This window comes from Delphinapterus leucas, chromosome 1, assembly GCF_059928025.1.
Source record: "Delphinapterus leucas isolate spDelLeu-1000000601 "Yukka" chromosome 1, BTC_Dleu_Yukka2, whole genome shotgun sequence".
Lineage (NCBI taxonomy): Eukaryota > Metazoa > Chordata > Mammalia > Artiodactyla > Monodontidae > Delphinapterus > Delphinapterus leucas.
The window spans coordinates 92,548,555-92,570,920 of record NC_143129.1 but is presented as its reverse complement, the minus strand read 5'-3'; the positions used below and the strand labels follow the sequence as shown (position 1 = coordinate 92,570,920).

Here is a 22,366-nt window from a genome sequence, read left to right as displayed (position 1 = left end):
GCTAGGCTCACCCCTTCATATCATACATGTATGTGCTCAAAGGTCTCCTCTGAGGGGCAATACCTGGCCATCTATAAAGTCATCCCATTCCTGGCTTTATATTTCTTCACACAATATCATTTCCCGAAATTTTTGTTTACTTTGTTGTGTCTCCTCTCTCCCACTAGAATGCAAGCTCCACGGGGCCTTTGCTTGCCAAAGGCATTATTCCCTGCACCTAGGACAGTGCCTAGCACCTACTAGATGCTCAATTAGTACTTATCAAATGGTTGCATTCCCTCCAAAATTCTATTCTCCTGAATCTTCAGACCCTTCCTCATTTCCTTTCCAGCCTCCCACACCACCACCCCGCGCAAGGCAAAGCTGCAACTCCCCGCTCTTTCCTCTGCGTTCTTAGCTCTTCCACCGCCTTCCAGCGCGGCCCCTTTAAGCGGACTCCGGAAAGCCGCGGGGAAGGGGGGGGCCGAAACCTCGCCGACGCTGACTCGAAGGGGCGGGGCGGAACTAGGGGGCGGGGCCTGCGTGCTGCGTGCGTGCGCGTTCTGGAGGCGCCGCCGCCGCCGCCGCTCTCGAGGCCGCCGCCGCCGTCGCCGCGCAGAGCCGGAGCAGGAGCCACGGCCGAGAGGAGGGAGGAGGAGGAGGAGGAGGTGGAGGAGGCGCCGGACCGTGGGGGTGAGTGAGGGGCGGGGAGCCGGAGCCGGCCCCAGAGGGAGCAGGGGGCGCGGGTCGGCCGAGCCCGGGCTGAGGCGGCTCCTGTCGCCGGTCAGTCCCCTGGCTCCCCCTTCTTTCTCCGCGTTCCCTCGGTGTCCGGGGCGGCGGCCCGGGGGCCTGGCCGGCGGGAGGGGCCAGGGCTCGGGGAGGCCCGGCCGCTGCCGCCCGGGGCCAGAGCCAACCACGCCCGCGGACCGAGCCGGTCGACTGTGGTTGGGCCTGCGGGAGAGGGACGGGAGGGGCCCGGGCCGGGTGTGGGAGAGAAAGAGGACATTGTGTCCCCCACCCTCCAACTCCCTGAGGTGTCATGGCACAAGCCCATTTCCCTCGCCATCTCCCCGGACATAGTGCCCTCGCCCCTCGCTGCCTGAGAGAGGTAGAAGATTAGACATCGCTGCATTTTTTTTCTTCTTGCTTGTCCCCAGACTAGGGTCAGATCTTCTTTCAAACGCAGCTCACCCTTTGGGGGGCACGCGTAGAAGGGGGTTGCAGGGTTGGGTGAATTTTCTGTCCTCCCTCGGCTCCTTGGAGAGGTGCGGGTAGACGGGAGCGGTGTCCTTTCTCTGTTCCCTTGTTAGGGTTCGGGGTCTCCCGTTCCTTCCTTCATTCCCCCAGTGCACAGGGCTGACATCTCTACACCCCACTCCACCTCTCAGCTCCTTTCCCGCCCTCTCTCCCCCACGTCTTCCGTAGCATGCCATGTGTTCGCTTTTTGAGCGTTGCCTTTCTTGGATCTCTGCTTTTTCCCTGAATTTTGTTAGGGAAGAGGTCACTGTGTGATTCTTCTTGTCTTCCTTCAAACGGGGACTGGTAGGAGTGTCTTTTGCCCCCTCGGTCAGGAAGTTAAGGACAGTGTCTTCGGATAAATTGTGTAATTTACTGCTATAGGGGAAAGATGAGGGGAAGACATCAACTCACAGGGCTAAGAACCAGTTTAGGGGACCTTTTGACCTCTTGGAAAAAGAACTAGCGTTGAGGAGTTAATGTATTCCGTTTGGGGAGGGAAGATCGTTTTGTCACTGCTTTGAAGGGAGGTGGCTATAAGAAGGAAGGGAATAACAGGGCAGGAGGTTATTGGGTCACCGTCGTACAGGTGGCCACTGTTTTCTGCTTCCTGGGTGTGAGATGATGATTTTTCCTGTTTTTATCACAGTAAAAATGAAGGATCAGCTCTTAGTTTTAACGTGGGGCTCCTACCTTCAAAAGCATGCTGAAAGGGCAGTCTCAGAAGGGATGCTGCTGGAAACAGGATTTGGAAACTTTATTTTGGTTTCCTGTCAGAGTGTGTGGGGGTGGGCACACGTGTGTGTAGTTTTTCTTTTCCTTTGATGTAACTGATACCTGCGATATTTTGCCATAATAAGCACTAAATCAGGCCCTGAGCCCCTGTCTGTCTTTATTATGATTTCCTATAACACTTTCTGTTTGAAATTATATTTGTGTTGGTTGAAATTCTTTTTAGTCTGGTGTTTCAGTGAATCTTGTTTACTCCGCATTTTGAATTATGTGCTACAAAATATACTTAGGTGTAAGGTACTGAGGATCACACCGTGCCCACCGGCACATGGTAGGCACTTGGTATTTCTTGAATGAATTGTTTGATTACAAAGATGTGTCTCAGTTTTACATATCATCTATCTTTTTGAGAGGTAGCTCAAATTAGTAGATTGCATTTCACTTCCAATATACAAAATACTAATTATTAACCTTTTCTGGGCCACTGACACCTTTGAGAATATAGTGAAATATACGTATAGACTCTCTCCTCAAGAAAGAGGTAATAGACATTTATGCACAAAATTTCACATTCAGTTTCAGGGACCCTCTGAAACCAACCATGGGTGCTTGTCTTAAATGTAAACTGGAATCCTGAGTATTATTCAGTTCCATATTAAAACTGTTCAAATACCTTTGTTCACCTTCTGTGTGACCTCAGGAATGACAGTGTCTGCCCTTACAGACTAAACTTTGGGTCTTTGGGAACAAGATTTAAGAGTGATTGTTATTACAATTTTATGTGGAAAAGTTCTCATTAATAACTTTTACCAATAATTTTGAACTAGTAATTTTAAATTTTTTTTTTTTTTTGCGGTACGCGGGCCTCTCACTGCTGTGGCCTCTCCCGTTGCGGAGCACAGGCTCCGGACGCGCAGGCTCAGCGGCCATGGCTCACGGGCCCAGCCCCTCCGCGGCATGTGGGATGTGGGATCTTCCCAGACCGGGGCACGAACCCGCGTCCCCTGCATCAGCAGGCGGACTCTCAACCACTGCGCCACCAGGGAAGCCCCTGAACTAGTAATTTTAAACAAACGGCTTTGAAGGAAATAAGATTGTTACAGTCACTTTTGACAGCTTAAAATCATAATCACGACTGACTTATGATTTTTATTGTGCAAACTCCTTAGCAATATGATCAGCACTTGAAAATGTTCATAGATCATTTTTCCTGTTCTCTTCCAAGCTTGTTTATATGCATGGTTTTTCATGTAGTTAATAATTATTGTACAATTATCAACATCCAGTATTAATCTAACAAGTGCTTTTTAAATACCTATTAAAACAAAGTCCTTGCTGTCATAGAGCTTATATACTAATCAGGAGAGGTGGGCCATAACCAGATAAATATAGAATAAGTCAGATGATAAGAGGTATGCAGAAGAGTAAAGTAGGGTAAGAGGATAAAGAGAAACAGTAGCAAGGAAGGGTAGTCAGGGAAGACATGAGTGAGGGATATATGCTGGCTTGGGGAAGAAGGTTACAGGCAGAGAGGACTGTTAAGTGCAAAGACTGCTGAGTCTTTGCCTTGGCCTTTTGGAGAAGGCCAGTAAGCAAGAGGGAAAGTGAGAGAGCTTGAGGTTAAAGAAGTACCCGAGGCCACTATAAAGCCTTTTAGGCAATGGTCAGAACTTTGGATTTTACTTTGAATGAGATGGGAAACCACTGGAGGGTTTCGAGTAGAAGAGAGACCTGTTCTGACTTACGTTTGTGGGAAATGTTCTGGCTGCTGTGTGGAAATCAACTTGGAGAGGGGGGTGGGAGTAGAAGCAGGAAGACCTTAGGAGGTTAATCTTCATTTTAAACCTTTTTCCGTGGTTGCAAAATAGTCCATCTACCTGTTCTTGGACGTATAGGTAGTTTCCTTTTCCCCCTATTGAAAATAACAATGAAATGAACACTTTTGTGTATGCAACATTTTCTTTCTTTTCGAATATTTCCTTGGAATTGATTTCCAGAAGTACTGCTGAATCAAAGTATATAAATATACTTGTCTTCTTGGTGTGTCTATTAATTCCTTCAGAGAGTAGATTGTACTAGTTAAAAGTGACAGTTGTTGGTCTTAAGTTTCATGCAGTGTCACTTGCATTGAATATTATTATTTAATACTTTAAAAAATAATTTGAGTTATAAAAAAGAGACCTTTTAGATTGTTAGATTGAATTTTCCAGTAGCTCACGTGAGTTCATTAGTTAGCTCACCTCTCTCTTTAACATTTGACAGCAGCGTGCTAACTGTTGGTGCTAACTGTTGGGGATACATAGTTGAATTAGAAAGGATCTCTGCCCTCAGGGAGTTTTACATAATGTGATAGTTAAATAACTTCAGATCTTCCCAGTGTTTACTGATACTCAAGAACTTTGTTAGTATATGGTTGATGATCTTTTATATAGAATGGACATTCCAATCAAGCACCTAATTTTTCATATTGATAATTCTTTTTTTTTTTTTTTTTTTGCAAAGGGATTTTTAAATGGCATCTGCAATTTGTTTAATTTCTGTTTTGTATGTCTTTAGAATCATACATCTCTGATAGCCCCATGTTTTGTTCTTTGCAGTAAATTACGCAGCTAGTACTTGGTTGAGGACTTTCACAGTTGAATTTTTAAATTGTTGTAATTCTTTATAAGTTATTCAAAACACAGAGACTGTTGTTTCTGTTAAATAAGGTCAGCACTGCATCTTTGAAATTTTATTTAGATTATAAAGGAGGATGATACCAGTCTGTTTTGATAGAGTCATAGCACTGGGCGTCTACATGGCTTGATTTGGCATGAGCGGAAACTCCAATATCTATGAATTGAGTGGGTTGAACTAATAGAGTTACCTGCAAGCACCTAGCACTGTGTCTGACACAAGCTAGGGACTCAGTAAATGTTCATTGAACCTCAGATAACCTCTAAGCTCCCAGTTCTAAAATTCTCTTATTTTAGAAGGTCAATAAAAATATCTTGTATAAAGCATTTATATCTTAATGTTGTGGTGAGTTTAAAATTGTGAACATAAACTTACTTCCTCCTAATGTTCCTTTCAGATTGAACTCATCAGTTTTAAAAAGTTATGGCATATTGCCAAGTATTTTCTGCTCGTTCCCATGTCATATACTGCTGCATGACTTAATGCCAAATTCATATCTTATGGAAATGATTAATGTTAAAAATAAAGATATTTAAGCTTTCTTATGTTACTGAGACAGATGAAACATCCATTTTTTCCCCTTTTTTCTGTGTGTGAAATTTGAACCTATAAACTTACCATGATGTTCTGATCAGTTAAGCAGTTCAACAGAGAACTATGCCATTCTGTCATTTTTGCTTGAAAATAGGCCTTTTAGAGGTAGAAGGTACAGGTATGCACCAATAGAAAAAGGAAATTGTGTATGATGATTAAGGTGGAATTGAAATAAGAAATAGTATACTTTTATAAGTGGAATGTCTCAGGATTAAATATGTTCTATGAAATTAATTTCAATCATTAGACTAATGGCTTTTTTTTTTAAGTTCAGATGACTTACTTAGGCTATATAAATTTAGGTTAGATAAATCTGGAAAAGATTTCTTCGCATATCCAGTTTTCCCAGAGATAGAGATAAGTTTCCTATCTTCAGCATATTTATTTAGTTCACATTGATAGAGAGTGGTTCGAAGTGTAGAATGGTAAAACTAACCAAATTTGGAATTAAATATGTAATTCTGTGTTTGGTTTCAGAATATATTTATATTAGGCCATATCTCATAAGGATAGGAATGTACTAAACACATAACTGATAAAAGACACTGTTGGATTAATTAAAACTTAAGTTGATTTACTTCAAATTCACAAGTATACATACATGTATACCTATAACACGCATGGTTGTTTGCAATGCTGTGTTATACTCACTCATTTTGGTTGTAAGAAATAACTTTGCTTAGGCTAGAACTGTGGCTTAGTTATCAATGACAAAAGTGTAAAGTTGGAGAGACACAAAGAACTGGGTACAACTGTTTCTTTGGACAAAGCCCAAATGCCGCTTGTAAGATTCTAAGTTAGTAGTAGTAAGAATTCTCTCTTATTGCAGACTGAACATTTCAGATCTGTCAGATGTGTGATCCGGAGAGTAAATTCATTCACTCTGTTTTCAGTGATATTTTTAAATTCATTTATAAATAGGATCATTCTGTTCTAGACATGTTGGCTGTTTTATAGGACATTAAGCAATCAACCATAACTTAATTATTTTAGCAGCTGACATTTAACACTAATCTTTGGGTTTTATGTAGTTTTCAGTATCTATTCCAAATCATTGATGTCTTTTGAACTACCTTATTTATTCATTTATTTGGCTGAACCGGGTCTTAGTTGCGGCATGTGGTCTCTTTTAGTTGCAGTATGCAGGCTCTTAGTTGCGTCATGCGGGATCTAGTTCCCTGACCAGGGATTGAAGCCGGACCCCCTGCATTGGGAGCTCACAGTCTTAACTACTGGACCACCAGGGAAGTTCCTGCACTACCTTTTTTTTAATTTATTTTTTAAATTTATTTATTTTTGGCTGCATTGGGTCTTTGTTGCTGTGTGCAGGCTTTCTCTAGTTGTGGCGAGCGGGGGCTGCTCTTCGTTGCGGTGCGCGGGCTTCTCATTGCGGTGGCTTCTCTTGTTGCGGAGCACAGGCTCTAGACGCGGGGGCTTCAGTAGCTGTGGCACGCGGGCTCAGTAGTTGTGGCTCGTGGACTCTAGAGCGCAGGCTCAGTAGTTGTGGCGCACGGGCTTAGTTGCTCCGTGGCATGTGGGATCTTCCCGGACCAGGGCTCGAACCTGTGTCCCCTGCATTGGCAGGTGGATTCTTAACCTCTGAGCCACCAGGGGAGTCCCTGAACTACCTTTTATTTATCTATTTATTTATTTTTAATGCATTTATTTATTTTATTTATTTAATTTTGGCTGCGTCAGGTCTTCGTTGCTATGGACGAGATTTTTCTAGTTGCGGCGAGCGGGGGCTGCTCTTCGTTGCAGTGCGTGGTCTTCTCATTGCGGGTGGCTTCTCTTGTTGTGGAGCACAGGCTCTAGGTGCCTGGGCTTCAGTACTTGTGGCATGCGGGCTCAGCAGTTGTGGCTCGCGGCCTCTAGAGCGCAGGCTCAGTAGTTGTGGCGCATGGGCTTAGTTGCTCCGCGGCATGTGGGATCTTCCCGGACAAGGGCTCGAACCCGTGTCCCCTGCATTGGCAGGCGGATTCTTAACCACTGTGCCACCAGGGAAGCCCCCTGAACTATCTTTCAAACTCTAGCTGTGAAAATATTGCATAACTTGATTATTAGATTTCAGATTCAGCCATTGAACAGAAGTTTGGGTGACCCAGTATTTGGCAGTTTGACAGAAACTGAGATGTGAGCCTGTAGTTTCTACTCTAAGTATATAGTCTATATATATAGTCTAGTAATTTATTTTGTTTCCCAGAACCTGACATATGTCTTTTAAATAAATGTTGTATTTTCATGGTTGAGTAAAAATAGAATGATACTCATTTTCTAAGTAAAATCTATGTGATATTTTAATTCTCTCTTAGTTGCTGAACAACTATTTCTGTGGTCTTATTTTCTAACAGCTTTTTAGTAGAAATTATCTCTGGGTGATAGGTTTATGGGTAATCTTCAACTTCTTCTTTACATTTATGTTCTTTTCAAAATTTGCCACAATGGAACATGAATTAGTTTAAACAAGAAAAAAATGTTTTAAACAAGAAAAAAATTAGAGCAAACCAGTTTCCCATTGGTTAAAGTGCAGTAAAATAAGAATTGCTTGCTCAACCGCCTATTTTACTTCCGTCAAAGGTCTTTTCTTTCCTTTTTTTTTTTTTTTTTTCCAAATTGCTTTTCCGCATATATGCCACATTGTAGGGAAGTTTTTTCCTGGTTCAGCTAACAGTTTTAATTCTGTGTTTAATGTGAGAAGTTTTGGATTTTTTTTTCTTTTGAAGAAAAGCTTAATATTTTTTCTACACTGATTAAAATCAACCTGTGCCACTAAAGTTAACTGTCCAATAGAACAGAAATGTGCATATAGAGAAAATGCATTTGTGTGCGTTTTTAGTGAATGTTGTTGGTAGCTTGCCAGCTTTATTTTCAAGTTCCTCCCAGACCTGTGATGTGCTTATAAGGCAACAACGGTATATTTAGTTAATTTGCAAAATGAGAATACTTTTTCTGGTTTTTCCATTTTGCATGTTTTGAGTTAGGATTAATTGGACATTTATTATTCTCAACAGGCATACGGTAAAACAGTTCGTTTAACTGTGGTGCTTTCTGTTGGAGCGTTGGCTGACTTTTAGATAGTGAGCCTTGTGCAGTTTCATGAGTACTACTGAGTTTTGGATGACATTCTTTACACAATCTGAAAGTACCCCTGAGCCTAATAGAAGCTGGAAACAAAACAAATTTCATGTTTTCTTTGCAGTAGGAAGTGTAGTTTCTAGTACAAGAAATATGCCCTTGTTAGGTTCAGGACCATTTTCAGGGGTTGTAACTGTTTGAACATTTTTTTCTCGTTTAAACTAATTCATGCTGCATTGTGGCAAATTTTGAAAAGAACATAAATGTAAAGAAGAAATTGAAGATTACCTATAAACCTATCACCCAGAGATAATTTCTACTAACATTTTAATGTACATTTTTCTAGTTCTTTCCTCACATGTACAGATTCTTTTAATTAAAAAAAAAATTGGAATTATATTTCTATACATACAGTTTCGCTCCTACTTTTTTCTCTGAACAGGGTATTGTTCTCCTAGTGTGGGACTCTTAGGTTGATCTTTATAGTACTACTATTTTAGATAACACTGGGGCAAACATTTTTGTACATTTATCTTTGATTGCATCTCTGTTTTTTTTTTCTTCCTTTAGGGTAGATTCCCAGAAGTGGGATAACTGGATCAGAGGGTGGTTACCCTGTGTATAAGAGTGTGTGTCTCACTGCACCTTCAATGGCATTGAGTAGGTCAGTTTTTACAATCTTTGCCAATTTGATAGATATCTGTTACAATTCTTGGGTGGTAATCACAAAATCCTCATATTACTAATAATCTGTAAAACCATCAGCGTGTATGATTATTAATTTGCAGTCGTCTTTGAAAAAGTTGGTTGGAATGATTTTCTTTGAAAATATTTTAGGTAAAAGTAATCTTTGTAACAAAAAAGATATTCCTTGACATTGCAAGTTGAGTATTGTTCTTATATTGGAAAGAAATAGCATTTTAGTCTTCTCTCTTTACTAAAATAACAAACATGAGAAAGCTTATTTTATAGTATGCAATAAGTAGAGCTATAATGTAAAACTAAATTGTTTCAGATAGATGAGAGGGATAGTCACATGATTCAGACTTAAACAAACAAAAAAAACACCACACAACTTAGTGTTTAGAGCAATGGCTGTAGAGTTAAGCAGCCTGTGTTCAAATCCTTGCTTTCCCACTTACTAAGTATATCATTTGAGGCAACTTACTGAGTGTACAATTTAAGGTAACCTACTAAATATATAATTTGATGTTTCTGAGCTTTGGGTTTCTCATCTTTAAAAGGAGAATAAATAATAATACCTACTTTATAGGATTGTTGAGAGGATTAGAAATACTGTTTAAGACTGCTGAGCACATAGTAGGCGTTTAATAAAAGCTGGCAGTTGTTGGGTTTGGAAGTTTTGGGCCAGTTTTGTAGGGTGGGGCAGGACATATCTTTCGTGTGTCCTTATTTACATAAATAAATGCAGAGATGCAAAGGGGCCTTGAGCAGTGGCAGCTGGAAGGGAGTGGTAGGCATTCTTTGTGGTAGGAGTGGCATGAGCCAAGATAGAAAGTTCAGGACAAGTTGGAGGATAGGAGATTGATTTGACAGAAGCCTAGGCTTGTATAATTAGAAAATAATGGCAATAAGGGCATAGAGATTGATTGGGACTAGACTTTGGAAGTCGTTGAATGCTAGGTTGAGAAGTATAGGCTTTATGTGGGAGCACAAGAAGTTTTGATATGAGGAAAATGATCCGATCAGAGCATTCATCTTTTGGAAGATGAATCTAGGTACAGAGTACAGAATGAATTGAGGAAGAAAGAGACTGAAGATAAGGAGACTGGTTTAAACACATAGGTAAGGCAAGATCTGAGGGTTTAACGGAAAACAAGAGGGAAGGTTTTGGGGAGAGTTGCTAGGAGTCACTGTTGTGAAGATCTCTGGATCTTCAAATATACCCAGTTTGGAGATGAAGTTCAAAAGAAAGAGTCTGAGTCTATTGAATAGGTTACATGGAATTAGGTAACCTCTGAGAGAAGATAAGACTCAGTGTGTACACTTTGGTTGTTGCTACCTTTTTTAAAAAAATTGAAGGGTAAAAGATTCCTGTTTTTCATCAATAAAAATCATATGTTTATGCTATTTCTTTGACAAATGTATAGTCTCCTGTAGAAATTTACTTATCTAACATTTTGAGTTCTTAGCTAACAGGGAATCTCACTTTTAGACATTGTATTTCTGAAGGTATTATCTTAAAATACTTCACTATAAGGTGAAATTCTTCTCTGTGTGGTTTTTCCAGCTTTTGTGAATGCAACTGGACTTTAGAAACATCAGCTTTGTGAGCAGAAGTGATGAAAAGTGCAGTTTAGACTTCTTGTTAAGCAGCTTAGCATGTTGAAGGCAGTAAAATATGGAGCAATAAAAAATAGGAAACTGAGGATGTGCTCTTTAGAAAAAATATCACTTTCAGTACTTCTTTCTTAATTTCTTAAGTTAAAAAAAAATGAGTTAGCAAATGCCATTCTTAGTCATTCTGGTACCTGGTTCTAGCTCCACGCTAATTGTACTTTCCACTTGGCTGAATAATATGTAAGCAAGTTAGCCTAAAGATTTATATTAATATTTCTTTTTGACTGATAAGTAAACTCACATGAGCTGTGAATTATCTGCTTGCTGTCTTCCTTTTATGTTACCAGTTGAAAAAAGAAGCAACCCCTAATTTTTAAAAAATAAATACAGCTTTGTGACACATGTAAGGTGTTTGCATTTTTTAAACCATTGAGTTTTATACCTTTCTTAATGTTTCTTTTAGGTTTCAAATATTTTCTAAACTCAGAAATAAAGTCTTTATTATTATTTTTATTCACATCCCTCCCCTTTAAGAGTATCCTTGAAAATATTTTTAAATTAATAAGCAAATGTAGCACATAGTATTGAGGATTGTATATGTGTTATTTTTTTTACAAACACTGTTTTTTTAATGTGAAACTGCAAAAACCCAGATCTGGTCAACTGAGTGTTATTTCATTTACTAGAGACCTCAGATATTCAAAACAGGGATTTAATGTCTCAAAACTATGAGATTCCAGTTGAGTCTATTTGAATTGATTTGAAGATATTCCTGTTGATCAACAGAAATCAGAACTACAGTTCATTCCCTAGGACTGATGACTCTTACCCTTCCCTCCTTCTCCCCAAGCATAGCTGAGAACAGAATCTTCCCTGATTTGGGCCACGCTGGCACTGTCACTATGATGTCAGATATAGCCTTCCCAGTCTGTACTTCTTACATTCTTCGAAGCCTACTTGCTTCTTGGCAGCAAAAATAAGTTATTAGATTGAGTGGCTAGCAGCTCATGGTATACTATTATAAGAAAATTCACAATTTTAAATGTCAGTTAGACCTCAATAAAGCTAAAATTAAAAAAAGAAAATTTATTCAATTTTTACATGAGGCGACATATGAGGTATGTGAAACACGAGTAGACTTTCATATTTTTCTATCCCAAAAGATTGAAATAAAAGAAAATAAAGCCCACTGGTTGAATAGATTATTGTGTACATTTTTCTTACTCTTTTTTCATTGAAAGAACATTTTTTCTTACTCCTTTTGAATAAGCAATTTTGAATGCTAAATGCAAGTTCTTGACTAAGAAATCAGAGTCCTTCCCCAAAATAATCTTAAGCAGTTTGGCTAGTTAGCCAACAAATATTTATTGAGTGATTATTGGGTACCTGGTGCTATTTTAGGAACTGAAGATAGGGCAGTGAATAGACTGCTCTCTGGAGTTCTTTATACCTGTGGGGTTTGGTGATTGTGGAGAGAAACAGTAAACAAACAAATAAGGGAACAGATAATTTCAGAGGTCACAAATGCTATGAAGAAGCTGTAACAGGAAGAAATGATAGTGATGGAAGGGTTTAGAATGAGTGTTGAGGAAAAATTCCCTGATGATATTAATCTGACACCTGAATGACAAAAAGCCAGACATGTGACGATCTGCAAGAAGAGTGAACCAGACAAGAGGGCCAGTTGGTGCAAAAGCCCTAAACTGGGAAGCAGCTAGTCATGATTGAGAAGGCCGTTGTGGTAAGCTGAGGGGAGACTGGTAGATGAAGTTAGCAAGGGACAGATCACAGAAGTCTATGGTGAAGGGTTTGGATTTTGTTCTTATAAATACAAAGGGAAGACGCAGGATATCACTACCTACCTTTATGGATAAATATGTGTAACTTTTGAATTTGAAGATGGTGTTACTAATGATACTGGCTTAAAACAAATCTGTAGGGTAACCAGTAGTTTTTCCAGACATAGAAAATCACCAATTTATGGTACATAAATTATGTTTTTCCAGGGGTCTGCAGAAATAAGAGTGAATTCTTTTTAGTATTGCAAAGAGCCTAATGAAAATTGTGTGTTTGCTCTCAATAGATTTATACAGGTGAAATATTATGTATATTTGCTTTGACCAATAATTATATTGACTCAAATCTTTGAGGCTAATTACCACATTATCATTATCCTACATTGTGGTGATTTGCAGGCTGTTAATGAAATAAAACATTGTGCTTACCCCTCAGAAACCCAGCATTGAGTTTCATTAGTTTTTATGTCTGACAGTTTGAGAGTTCTAATTAGCCATTATAACTGATTAATAAAACGTGAGTGCATTTGATACACAAAAGTCTTTAAAGACATGGAATCTGTGGAGAATAAAGGGTTTTTCATAGTTAGGTTGAGAACCACAGATAAATGTCCCAATCTCTAGAGGGACTTACAGGGAAAAAGGAACCAGTATTTTGGGGGGAAGGGAGACCCTTACATCACACTCATCTGCGCAGCAAATCTGTGAAATGGGTATAGTTCATTTTCTGCGGATGATGAAACCCAAGGTGATTATATAATTTATGAAAATTCACAAACTTTTTTTTTTTAAGTCTTTTTTCCTTTTATTTTTGGCTGTGCTGGGTCTTCGTTGCTGCTCATGGGCTTTCTCTCGTTGTGACGAGCAGGAGCTACTCTTCGTTGTGGTGTGCGGGCTTCTCATTGCAGTGGCTTCTCTTGTTGCAGAGCATGGGCTCTAGGTGCTCGGGCTTCGGTAGTTGCAACACACAGGCTCAGTAGTAGTGGCACGCAGGCCCTAGAGTGCACGGGCTTCAGTAGTTGTGGTGCGCGGGTTCGGTAGTTGTGGCGCACGGGCTTAGTTGCTCTGCGGCGTGTGGGATCTTCCGGGCGAGGGCTTGAACCCGTGTCCCCCGCGTTGGCAGGCGGATTCTTAACCACTGCGCCACCAGGGAAGTCCACAGACTCTTAATTGTAGAGGTTAATGCTGCCTGCAAACTTTTAGAGGAAAGGACTGCTGCAGTACAAAGCACAAAATAAATGATCAGTAAATATTTGTGTTTTGCTTGCATGCAAACATGAATGAATGAATGAGTGAATGAATGAATGAGTAGGTGAATGACGAAAGACTGCCTCTATCCCTCTAATCTTTTCTTCAGTGCAGCACACCCTTTTTCTTCTATTAGATGAGTCTCAAAAACTCTTCAGAAATAATTGACTTCACCTATCTTTTTTCTCTGCAAAATTCCTCCCCCCATGTAGCTTAAATTACTTAAAATAAATCACACAGTAAAAATTCTAAGGAGGGAAATAAAGACCAGAAACTCAGAAAGTATAATTTTCACTAAGATTTTAACTACCTGAGTAGTCCCTAATGTTTTCAGCTTTAAAAGAAATCTGCTTTAGACCCTTGCATTCACATTCAAGATATCATCTTATTTTGGTTCTGCTTCTATCTCTTAAATTGTTTAAAATTTTACTGTAGTTTTGTGAAGTGAGGTGGCGGAACAACAGTAATCAAAATGTTTATGCAGCCAACATTAGTTGTCCACGTAATCTCTAACTGTTTCAGTGTGGGGGGGTGTTTATTTCTGTCTTCTATTAGTACACCATAGTGTGTGATTTATTGTTCAGAAATATGAACTGATAATTCCAGGGCATTTAATGGTTAGTAGGGTTAAAAACATACATAATGGGGATTTTTTTTCCTTGACTGATGTTAATACTCAGGCAGAATAGCAGTATGAGATCTCTCTAAACTTCATATTTATAGTTTCTAATCCTTCAAATGAATTAATATCTTTTTTTATATAAATTTATTTATTAATTTTTTTTTTTTGTCTGAGTTGGGTCTTTGTTGCTGCACGCAGGGTTTCTCTAGTTGTGGTGAGCGGGGGCTACTCATCATTGCAGTGCGCAGGCTTCTCATTGCGGTGGCTTCTCTTGTTGCGGAGCACGGGCTCTAGGCACACGGGCTTCAGTAGTTGTGGCGCGAGGGCTTCAGTAGTTGTGGCTTGCAGGCTCTAGAGCACAGGCTCAGTAGTTGTGGTGCGCGGGCTTAGTTGCTCTGCGGCATGTGGGATCTTCCCGGACCAGGGCTCGAACCAGTGTTACCTGCATTGGCAGGCAGATTCTTAACCACTGCACCACTAGGGAAGGCCCCAAATGAATTAATATCTTAATAAATTAAGTTTAGAGTACTTTTAAATGAATACTTAATATGAATGGATACCTAAGAGATGAAAATAGATGCAGATAATCGAGAGATTGAAAGAAACTATTTTAGTGGAAGGTTGCAAAAGGGAAGGGATTATAATACAGGATTTACCATAAGGAAATGGATAACACGTGGAAGTTGCTATGCTAGACTGTGAAAAGAAATTTATCTTCACCAAAAGAGAAATGAAATTGATGAAATGAGGGCTAAAAGGAGATAAATAACATTGAAGGGTAGAAAGAACACTTTAGGTTAGATATGGTGGCCTACAGGGACCTTCTGACAGGATATGATGAATCTCATCATTTGTGGCAGTATCACTACTTCATGAAGGATGGGATCTGTCTTGTTGATTTGTGTTCAAAGTACAATAAACCTAGACAGAATGAAGAGCGTTGTTTTTGTGAAGAAGGAACATATTTTTAAATTTGTCTCTAGCTGTCTGAGACTAAGGTTATAATATGACGGGTCTATAAAAGATAACTTCAGGTGATATTTGGTTCTTGGTATCCTCAAAGCGCTTTTTTTGTTTTTTGGGGTTTTGGGGGCTAGATTTCTGTGTGACAGCTTTCAACTGCTCACCTGTTGTATGCTGCTGCGCTTTGTTCTAATCATATAATCAGTTTAGTAATGACATACGTAACCCCCTGGCATGAGATTTTCACGCTTCAGAAAATTGTTTTGCATATAAAGTACAAGTATCAATTTGCCCTGTTGATGTGTATATCTAAAAGTTGATGTAAGTGACACTTTTATAAATTTAATTATTTAAGAATATTAGATTAATTTAAGAAAAACCATGGGCAAGTCAGTTGGAAGGTGAATCTTATGTCTTCAGACCCACCTTTATTTGTTTAGATCTTCAGATATTAGGTTATTTTGATGTTGTGTCTTTTACATCCAGATGATAAGTCTGGAACTTAAAAGAAAGTTCCTGTGCCTTTTGAATATTGAGTTTCACACTTGGGACAAACTCCATTGTAAGACATTCTTTTGAATTTTAAATAAATGTTTGGTAACTTCTCACTAGTAGTCAAATGTCATAATTTTTACTTTAAAATATGACAGCATTATAACTCAAGTACAGTTGAAACTATGGGTAGGAGGGTTTTAGGTGATGTAGTCATTCTCTTATTTCCATTATGCTTTAGACTTGTACTACTGTCATCAGTAGAACAAGCTTGAGATTGTGTCACCACTCAGTGCCATCTGCTTGTGTGTGTATGTAAGCAGGAGGCCTTAATACTGGGCATAAAGAATCATTGCTTTGTGGTGTTCCAAACTGGCTCTGCTTAGGTTCAGCGGTACTGGGTTGAGCTTGTGTCTATAGTGAATTGTCACATTTTTGATCTTTTGCAGCTATAACATTTCCATAGCCACGTATTTAATGTCTTCTGTGTGTTGATGTGCTGAAGATGGACATGTGAAGTTTTTTAGTAGTACAAAGAGAATGCCTATTTAATCAGTAAAATTTTTCAATGATTTTTTTTTTAAAGCATTCAAATACTTGCAAAAGAGAGATGGCTCTATATGAAGGACCAACCATCCTCTCTCCACCTTGTGGTTAATTTTCACAGTATAAGAAACTATTTTTTTTAGTCCTATAAGCCAAAGTGTTTTGTAGAAAATCAATCATGTAATTGCTTTTGTCTGCACCATTTAAAGAAATGCTCTATTGTTAAGAGAGAAAAAGTTGATTAACAATGTTTATATAGTATGATTTCAATTCTTATTTTTTACAAGTTTCTATTCATATGTAGAATATAGGCAAAAAGGAAACATCAGTAGGATCAAAGTTGTTATCGTGAAGTTGGGATTACAGGTGATTTTTATTTTCCTTTTTAAATTTAAACTTTTTTCTGAATTTTATACACTGTTCATATATATATTTTATAATTAGAAAATGAAGGTTCTAAGGTGAGTTCATTATAGAATATGAAATTAAATTTAATAAAGCTTTTACAGATGAAGATTCTTTGGGGATAAAATGAGTTAAAGGCTTTACAGATGAATTAAACAAATGCATTCCTGAGATGGAATTATATATAATGACAAAATCTGTACTTTAAAACAAAAACAAGCAAAATTAAGTTCCTTTTCTTGGTGTAGCAAGTGAGAGAAATGGGAAAAGTGTACTATTGATATGATGACTTGGAAAACTTTTGATTCTTCTAACTCAGGTTTGCCTCAGTTACATTCATTTGTATACTGTTTTATAGATAATTGTTTAATTACAAGATATAAATGTATTTATATAAATGATATGCCAAATCTCACATTGAATATTTGGTTATTTGATACTGTATTTGTGGTCAGCAGGCAAAACACTATGAAAGTTTGTATATAGTATCTACCAGCTGTTACTTCACCTCTTTATTTCCCAGTTGTTTTCATCTGTAAAATGGAAAAAGACATGTTTGAGGATTGAATAAGTATGCCTGGCATACAAAAAGCACTTAAATATCATTGCTGCCGCTATTATTACTACCACCAAAAGTTGGCATCGATGTCTATAAGAAACTGGAGAAGATCACTAGGAACTGAAGCACCGTCTTAATCCTTTGTATCCATTTTGACTAACCCAGTGTATTCCCTTTTAGTTAAGTGGGACTACTACCTGTACACTTAGGTAGATTCATTATTTATGTACACAGTAAATCTTGGCATTTGTGGTTTAACATTTTAAACCCAGAGTCTTTAACATGGGAGGTTTGTAATTTGGGGTAGGCAGAATTTTGAATCTTGCATATTTCAAGGCTGACATGCCAAACACGTTTATTAACTAGCAAATTGAATGTAGCTGACAGCATCCCAGTTATTACTACCTAACAGTGACTTTTGTTCCCTACTTGTTTAATTTTCATCATGGGATTAAAAACTTGTGTTTCTTTGTGAATGATGCCCTGAGAAGGCCAGTAGTTAATACTGGATTTTGCAGATATAACTGAAGTGAGTTTATTTTAGTGGCAAAATTTATGAATTTTGCTTATTTCTTTTATATTCTTCACAGTGCCTTGTACCCAGTAGAAATAATGGATAATAGGGTGTGTTTGATAGTTTGTGAAGAAATTTGAATCTCCAGGTTCCTTAAAGGAAAAGGAGGAAGTTAGCAGGAATTCCTAGATTTCCGGGCTTTTAGGTTATTTTTATTTTTATCACTTAAGTACATAATTTAAAAAATTTCTTAGACCAGATTAAAATATATATCTGTCTGGATTTCATATTTCCATGGAGTGGTATGATGATATAAGTGTGCCTCATTTAATAAAAGCTACTAGTCCCATCCATAGATATGTTGATTTTATTATCTGCAGTAGGGCCAAGGAATCTGTAGTTAACTCTGCCAGTGGATCCCAGATAATTCTGATGCAGTACTTTTTCAATTTCTTACTCTATGTTTTCATTTTAGTATTATTGTTTTTTAAATCTGTATTGTATTTTTAAAGCCTTAGGACTATAGGAATAAACTTTATATTTAATAATGAAAATTAATGTTATGTCTTAACTTTAAGTAGTTCAATGTGCATGTATTACTTATTCAGACCCAAGTAATACCAAGTTCATTGTAGAAAAAATGAGAGTACCAATGAGGCAGTGTTTCTCAGCCTTTTTATTATTATCACTTGCTCCTCTCACTCCAGTCTTTATATATATATTTTTCTAATCGTCCCCCTAATGAAATTTTAATACCACAGGTATTATCCTGTATATTTGTTTATTTATTGTACATTAATCTGTGCTTTGTACACTAAAAGAGTTAAGATTTTTTTACCTCCTTAGGAGCAATATTGCCCCTGTTGAGAATGAATACAATAAGCTAAAAGAAAAAACACTCTTAGTTTTACCTCCCAGTCTGTTAACATTTTGGTATACTTCTTGCCCAGTGGTTTTCAGTGCATATCTATCTATTTTCCTTCAGAAAATGAGATTGGATGCATAATAGTTCATGCTCCCTTTAAAAAAATATTGTGAATTTTTTGTGAAAATGAATATATTTTATATTATATCTAATGGATAAATAATATCAATAGGTGTATTCTGTTATGTGAATTTGCAGTCATTTTTAAAAATTATTCCCTATAGTTTTCAATTTTTTTTTTTTTTTTTTGGTTGCACCAGGTCTTAGTTGCGACAGGTGGGCTCCTTAGTTAAGGCTCGAGGGCTCCTTAGTTGTGGCACATGAGCTCCTTAGTTGTGGCATGTGGGATCTAGTTCCCTGGCCAGGGATCGAACCTGGGCCCCCTGCATCTGGAGCGCAGTCTTAACTACTGTGCCACCAGGGAAGTCCCTCAATTTTTTATTATAAAAGCTCTGCTATGAATATCATTGTAGTTGAATTTTTCCAGGCATTCTAAATTATTTCCTTAGGATGAATTCCAAGAAGCAGAATTATTTTATTCTGAATATCTTAGTATTTCGATATGTATAAATTATCGAAAGTCCCTTTCCCCAAGGACAACCACTATTAATGTGAATATTTGTCCAGCGTTTTCCTGTGTATATTCTAACGTAAGTAGTTTTATAAACCTGTATCTATCTTTTTTTAAAATTTATTTTATTTTTAAAAATGTATTTATTTTTGGCTGCACCACACCACGATTGGGATCCTGGTTCCCCCACCAGGGATTGAACCTGCGCCCCCTGCATTGGAAGCACAGAGTCCCAACCACTAGACCACCAGGGAAGTCCCTATCTTTCTTTTAAAAAAGAATAATAGACTGAACTTGAACTATGGCAAATTGCTTTTTTGCCCGAGGCATTTTGGTCGTCTTTTCATATCACTATATGTAATTTAACCCATTTCTTTTTAGCAGTGTTCTGAACTGATGTACATTTATCCATTCTTTTATTGGAGGGCCTTTTGTTTCCTGGGTTTTTTTTCTTTTTGTTTTTGGCATACATCTTTGTTTGCTTGTGTTTTTCTGTATCATAAATTCCCATTTATGGTGGAATTGCCAGGTCACTTAAGAATTGGAGTTGCATTATATGCTTGAGTCTCTTTTTAGACTTTCACTTCTTTTTCATTCCTTTACATGCCTACTCTGATGTTGGTACTAGATTTTCATTACTGTACTTTATAGTGTTGTACTTTTATATCTGGAAATAGAAAAAGTTCTGTTAAGTAGGCAGATGTGCTTTTGTATATTTTTCAGATTACAAGTTACAGTTTAAGTTTGGCTAGATTTTGTTTCTTTGTTTTTTTAAGACACAAGTATTGATATATGTATTTTAACTAGATTGGAATAATACAAATTTTTGAGGATTGACATTTTTAGGCTTGAGAACTTTAAGTGCCTGGCAGTAATTCAGAACTCTAAAAGTACCTCTGAGTTGCAAAGTAGACAAGTTGTTGAGCTGTGAGTTCTATGGAAATACTTGGAACCACAACATTTCTGTCCAGTATGCCTTTTAATCTTTGGTTTTTTGATTGAAGTATCTTGAATATATACTCTTTGCTATCTAACTTTTATTCCTTTTAAAAGGAGATGTATTCTCTCTCTCTTTGTACATTTTTGGTAATGTATTTATTTTAGATATCTCATAATATGCTTTTTCTGCTTATTTTTACAGAGTTCCTTTATATTATTGTCTTCAGAGTTATTCATACATTTTTCTGAGGTTTAGAGTTCATAAAGTTCAAAATATATGAGAATAGATCTATTAAACGTTGCAGAAGAATTATGCTTTGGTTTTCTTTGTTTTTAATAAATTTATTTTATTTATTTATTTTTGGCTGTGTTGGGTCTTTGTTGCTGCACGCGGGATTTCTTTAGTTGCGGCAAGTGGGGGCTACTCTTCCTTGTGGCGCGTGGGCTTCTCATTGCGATGGCTTCTCTTGTTGTGGAGCATGGGCTCTAGGCATGCAGGCTTCAGTAGTTGTGGCACGCGGGCTCAGTAGTTGTGGTGCACGGGCTTAGTTGCTCCGCAGCATGTGAGATCTTTCCGGACCAGGGCTTGAACCCGTGTCCCCTGCATTGGCAGGCAGATTCTTAACCACTGCGCCACCAGGGAAGCCCCTATGCTTTGGTTTTCAAAGTAGAAGTGTTTTTAGGCTTTTTTTTTTTTTTTTTTTTTTTGTGGTACGCGGGCCTCTCACTGCTGTGGCCTCTCCCGTTGCGGAGCACAGGCTCCAGATGTGCAGGTTCAGCGGCCATAGCTCACAGGTCCAGCCACTCCGCGACATGTGGGATCCTCCCGGACCGGGGCGCGAACCCATGTCCCCTGCATCGGCAGGCGGACTCTCAACCACTGCGCCACCAGGGAAGCCCCTAGGCTTTTTTTTTTAAGGCACTAATTTTTTTCTGAGACAGTGTCTCCTTTAAATTTAAACTTAACTGCTCACACCATTACTAAAATCTTTAAATGTTGATTCTGACCCTACTTACTATGATTCTATCTATGACCTAACTTTTTTCTTAAGACACTTTTGTTTTTTAATTTTATTTATGTATTTATTTATTTGTTTTTGGCTGTACTGCATGGCTTGTGAGATCTTAGTTCCTGGACCAGGGATTGAACCTGTGCCCTTGGCAGTGAAAGCATGGGGTCTAACCACTGGATCGCCAGGGAACTCCCTAAGACACACTTTTGAGTGAGACTTTCAAATGCTCTTAGTGTTCTGGAAGACTTAGTTTACCTTTGTAATGAAAAATCTCTCCTGAGAATACTATGTTCACCCAGGTTAAAAACTAATCATAATAAATAGAATAAATGATATTCAGTACCTAGGCAATTCGGACAGGACTGTTTTCTAAGAGTAGACTCTCTTGGAGTTGAGTTGTTACCACAGCTAGCTTAGGCTCATTACAGAGGCTCACATTGCTTTGGGTCATGGTTCTTCATCTAGCCAAGTGAAAAACCAACCATCTTCCCTTGTGGTATGGTCTTTCTTGCGAGTTATGTTTAAAAAATTGACATCTCAAATGTGATTTTTGTCTCTTGAGGCTTACCGTTTAACCAGGTTTGAGATTTTATTCTTTGGTGCAAACTTTAACTTAAACACTTTGTTAATGTACACGGAGCTGAATCTTTTACTCAGAATCACAGTAGCAAGCAAATGACAAGCCATGCTTGAGCATTACCTCACTATGACTTACACATTTGCCTGAGCCTGTGTGATTGCTTGGATACTATCTTAACCACCCCCATTGCCTACTTTCTTTTCTGAAGCCTGAAGCCATATTAAAAACTTCAGATTCATTTAAATGAATTGTCCATATAAGGAGGATATTTGATTTTAGCTAAACATAATGTGAGATCATTATAAATGATTATAAAAACTAGAATGTATAATAGACATTTGTGTTTGTAAAACTTTGAAATATTTCCATTTTATTTTTTATTATTTAAAATATTTCCCCTCATGTTTAAGTATTTTGATTAGTACCAGTAAAACTTCAGTTAGTAATAGTAATCTGGTAGAAAAGGTTCTTTAATAGATTTGTTAGAATATACATCTCTGCTGCACATAAAGGTTGGGGAGATTTTATGTCTTGCGCTCTGACAAAAAGTAAACTGCTTTCTAGGAAGGTATCAAGTAATTTTTACTAGCTCTTTACGTA

The 22,366-nt window shown here is 38.1% G+C and overlaps 1 protein-coding gene and 1 pseudogene across 2 annotated transcripts in view; one reads left to right on the top strand and one right to left on the bottom strand.

Annotated features, from left to right (window-relative positions):
- Window positions 1-426: 426 nt before the first annotated feature.
- On the bottom strand, window positions 427-1,388 carry LOC149750681 (uncharacterized; annotated as a pseudogene).
- Window positions 572-22,366, top strand: part of RAP1A (RAP1A, member of RAS oncogene family) — a 73,818-nt gene continuing 52,023 nt past the window's right edge. The window contains exon 1 of one of the 2 annotated variants that reach the window (XM_089917980.1): window positions 572-672. The gene's annotated coding sequence lies outside the window, so the exon portion shown is untranslated. Of the gene's footprint in view, window positions 673-8,872; window positions 8,957-22,366 lie in introns of those variants that run through there. The other variant, XM_089917988.1, reaches the window with a different exon arrangement.